Consider the following 5,173-nt stretch of genomic DNA (forward strand, 5'->3'; position numbering starts at 1 on the left):
TTCTTGTAACCTGTAAACTGGCGTCTCTTGTTATCCATCCCAAAGGGTATGGTTTATGGTGAGGTATAGTTTCAAGATTCAATCTGTTGATTAAGTCTTCAGAGATTAGATTCACTTGTGGCCCACTATCGAAGAGTGTGTCAATATTGGTGTGTTTAAATATGAACCTAACATGAATAACTCAATTCGTCTTTTTTCATCTGGAGTGGTAGTAGTTTTATAGTTTTGTGAGCTAGTGATTTCAATATCTTGTTTTCCTTTGAATCCCACGAAAGTGATTTTGTTTTCATCACCTGATTCAAAACCTAAATCTTCTTAAGTGATAGTAGTGGTTTTCTATTTCCCTTTATTGTTGAACTTATTTGGCGTCATTTCTGGATGCAATTTCCAACATTTATACTCATTATGCCCCTCCTTTGAACAATGTTTATAGATAAATTTCTCCCCTTCTTTCTTCACACTTGTGTTTTTCTTCCCTTTCCATTTTCCTCCTTTCTCTTTTTCCTTACCCTTAGGTGCCTTTTTATTACTACTCTCTTCATAAGTGTTCTTTCCTCTAGATTCAAGATGCATGGCTTACACACATACTTCATTTAAATTGTCTGGATTAAACATAAGAATAGTATGTTTCAAATAGAAATGTAAACCCCCAATATATTTCAGTAGTGTATCTTGAGAATTGAAATTCACTCCTAATAATAAAGCCCTTTTCCTAAACTCCTGTGTATAATCTTGGACTATTTGGCATTCCCTTTGGAATCCTTCTTCTCATATTTTTTGTCCTCTGAGCTTCCTTCTCCATGTGGAGGTTTAGAAATCTCTCCAACCATTCTGGTGTTCCTCTCTTCATAGAGGACATTAACCATCTTAGTCAAAGTTTAGAAATATTTCTTAAATTCTTCCTCTTCTGAAGAGGGACCTTCAGGCTCTCTTTCTCTAGATATAATGGCTATGGATTCAGGCTCCGAAATTTGTACTAATTGTACCTCTTCAATCTCAATAGAAGGCAAAACTTGAGGAGCTTCAAGCGCAGCTAGAATTGGAACTTTGGTCGTTGGAGATTGTGGCCTTGTGGCTCTCCTTCTTTTTGGCGTTGCCTCAAGAGTTGCAATCAATAGCTTCCCTTCTCCTCTCTACAACTTTAACCTTGTAAGCATCACAATTTTGCAACCATTAAAATCATAATTGCACAAACTCAAGAAATCAAGCAATTCAACCTTGAGCTCTGATACCAACTTGATCTTTTTTTGTATGATTAGTTTTGTTGTGCTAATAGAAATTATAGATTTATAAACATGTTCTTGCTTCTTTCTTTTTTTGTTGAGGTTTCCTTAGTTGTTTGTGCTTACAAACAGGGAAATTTCCTTAAGTTAAACAAGACATTCATGAGAAAAATAGCTTCAAAAAAGAATAATGAGCAACAAACATGTACAGTGCAACAAACCATCAAAGAGATGCATTAACACAATTTTTTGATGAAGGAGTTCACTCCTCCTAGGCTACATCTCCTTGGTCCAACTTCCATGGCTTAGGCCTATGTATTAGCTCAATGTGGAAAAAATTTGGTTTACAATTCAATATGGCTCCTAATACATACACCAATGTGTTCATAAGGTCCAAATTAGCCAAAAACACTTCTTTCTGATCTCCATTTGGTCGAAAGTTGAGAAAATTATGGCTCAAACAGTTTTCCTAGAAAAGATCCTATAATTATGGAATAACTATAGTTAGCTTCACCATTTTTGGAGTTCCCGCCGAATTGGGAGGTCCGCCAAACTAATCACCACTCTTAATTACACAATTAATTACATTAACTGCAGATTTATCTTGTTTTAATGCACTAAGCGATTTTTATGGGTGCGGTTAGGTTGGAACCCTTCATATGCGGTTAAATAAAAAAACGTGGCAATGATTTTCAAATCTTGGGTAGTGGTTCATTGGTATGGTATGGAGTTCGGGTCGGGGAGGTCACTGGTTCAAAACTCGCCTCTACCCATCCCATATACTTTTACCGCCCTAAAAACATTATAACATTAAACTTTGAGCCTTGGAAATATTTCGTTGACTTTAATAACTTTCGTCGAAAATATATATTCATACCATATGAAATTCGAACTTTGAATATATGCACCCTTTGAAATATTCTGATTTAAATAGATATATATATATATATATATATATATATATATATATATATATATATATATATATATATATATATATATATATATATATATATATATATATATATATATAAATAAATAAAAAATTCGAATTCCACCTTAGAGGCCAATTAGGCAATTTCACCTTCACACAACCAAACTGGAAAATCTGGAGGTGACACTTGTCACAACCCCATTGGGCGAAAATTAAAGAAGATTCCACTTGCTGACTGGACTGCCATGTCATCATTCTATCCCATTCTACAATTTTTTTAACTATTTAGGAAAACGAACAACAGGCCTTTTCTCCTTCATCCGGACTTCGTTTTTAGAGAAACGAATTGCGCTGTGATTGCCCTGATGAGACAGACGCAACCATACAGTTTTCGATCCAATATGAGAACTTTGAATTTTGAGCTAAACAGTGAGCACTTGATCAATGTAGCACCACCTCCGATATTGTTTCGATGACCATCTCAAAGCATGGCATTACCGACAGAGCTAGAGTAGTCATCGCAGCTTGACACTAAGACTATGCATACCATTGTAGATAACATGCAGCGGACATTGGCCATTGCACATGTCAAATTGCATGGAGAGATGAGCATACCACCTTCTTTGCCTTGTGACCCACCAATTGCATTACATGATGATTCATATATCAAGAGTCTATGGTGTGACCCACTTTTTTTATATGCACTTAGAGTCGTGATACCATCCATGACACTTAGAGGGTGTACGACCAAGATGACACAAACCAAGTACATATATATGGAACTTTTGACTCTTATTGTCAAATTAAACATTATTTATATTAATAAGTATGTATCAGATTGCATTTATATTAATAATTTCATGATAACATTCATGCACAACCCAACTACACAGCTAAGCTTCTGAGGCCATTTGAGGGAGAAGTTGACTAGCCAAAGTAGCCTCCTCTAGTGCATGCTTCCATGGCTCAGTCTCCTCCACCTAGAGATCCACTTCCATCTCCACCTCATAACATTCATTTGGAGGAGAGTCACTATTTACAACCACATGGACTAACAATTGAGGTAAAAAAAAGTATCCCTAAGATTTCAACATGTTTTTTAAAATTACATATATGCATGCTAATTTAATCATAGACTAATTATAATTTTTCTTTGCCATTGTATACATAGGCACAAATGCAGAGGGGTATTGATGCTACAATTATGTGGACACATGAGCAGGATGTTGGGTATGGAGGAATAGAGCTACAAGCAGGGGAGAACCAAACCCATATTGATCAGACCCCCATCCCACTTGACTTCCAATTTCACTCGAATGAGTCACATGTAGGGGGCTAATTAAATGCATAATTCAAAATCATTTATTTCTAGATTGTTTATTTTGTAAAAATATTTTCCCAATTAATTTGAATTTGAATGTGTTATATTGTGGTACCATTTTATGGGTGTTCACTCTGTGCAGCAGAACACACGTAATAGTTCTAGAAGCGATACTTTCTAGAGTGTATCATAGATAATTTGCATATTTCTAGGCCCATTTCATAGGGAACATTCACATGTGATGTACATACTTTGTATATTTTCATACATGCACAGTTTATGGATGCATGAACATTACTTTAGTTTATGGATGCTTGTTATTTCAGTTTGTGGATGTTCATGCATAATGTAATTTCTATATATTTTCATATGGACAATTTATTATCATACATAACTAACAAGATAACAATTTTGACAAGTTCCTAGGAAATAAACTAAGAAAATAAATGCAATCTTAAACTATGATGCAAGTCACTTTGATACTTAAAATGAACTAAAATATATGTTCATGGTTCAATTAAAGAACAAAATAGGTTGAAATGCATTTTAAATTCAATTTTAAAGGATGTCTTCAACTAGTAATTCTCAACAAATAAGTTTTATTAAAATTTATTTCTTTTGAGGTTATATATAGGAGCTTAGTCATAACATGATATAAGTAATATGTATTGGAATTTAGTATACCAAAAAGTAATTAATTATATGTTTTTAGATTATATAATGTTATGAACTTTCCTAAATTTTGTTGGCTATCCAAATATTTGAATCAATTCCTCAACTTAGGACCTTCAATTAAGAACATTCAAGAAGTAAAATTTTACAAAATATCAATTTTGATTTCTAGTTTCATAGGCTAAGGAAATAAATACTTGAGCTTACTATGATGCATGTCACTTTGATACTTAAAATGAACTAAAATATGATCATGTGTACATCAATTTAATATTGAACTTGTAAAAAGTGTCTTTTAGTGAAATCAGTGTATGTTAATTTGAACAATTAATGATATGTTTCTATAATTTAATGCACTTTCCTAAAATTAATTTCCTATCCAAGTATTTCAATCAATTCCTTATCTTAAGGCCTTCAATTATGAACATTCAAGAAGTAAAATTCTACAAAATAACAATTTTAGTTTTCATGTTGACTTGTAGAAAGTGTCTTTAGTGCACAATCAATGTATGTTAAATGTTGGGCATGGAATCCTCCCCAAGGCATGTTTTGGGGCTCAAAGTCCAAATTTTAACCGAATGGTGTTGTAAAGCTCTGCAAATTGCGGGCGCAGAAGTATGTTAGAGTCACAGGTTGTCCGCCTTAGTTTTGTAATGTAATGTCAGCTTACCCATGGTCCGCGGACCATGGGATTGCATAAATAGAGCGAGGCTTTGAGGGTAAAAGATAGCGAAGTAGGTAGAAAGAGAAAGATTCAGAGTGACTAAGTGTGTCTCTGGGTTGTAGAGTAGGAGAAGGCTCTGCAGTCGAGTGCACAGAGGCCTAGTAGTCTACAGCTAAGTGCATGGACCCCTGTAGCTCAGTGCGCAGGGTGGAGTCGAGTCTGTAACTGAAGAAGGGATTAATAAAGAGAAGTTTGATATCATATTTGTGTATTTGTTCTTGATTAATGCATGATTGATATAAATTGAAAATATATTGTTTCTTTACTGCGCACACCTGGATGAATGATTTATGTTGTTA

The sequence above is a fragment of the Pinus tabuliformis genome, chromosome 1_1 (assembly GCF_031772625.1).
Source record: "Pinus tabuliformis cultivar Carrire ecotype Pingquan chromosome 1_1, CPIR1, whole genome shotgun sequence".
NCBI classification, from domain to species: domain Eukaryota; kingdom Viridiplantae; phylum Streptophyta; class Pinopsida; order Pinales; family Pinaceae; genus Pinus; species Pinus tabuliformis.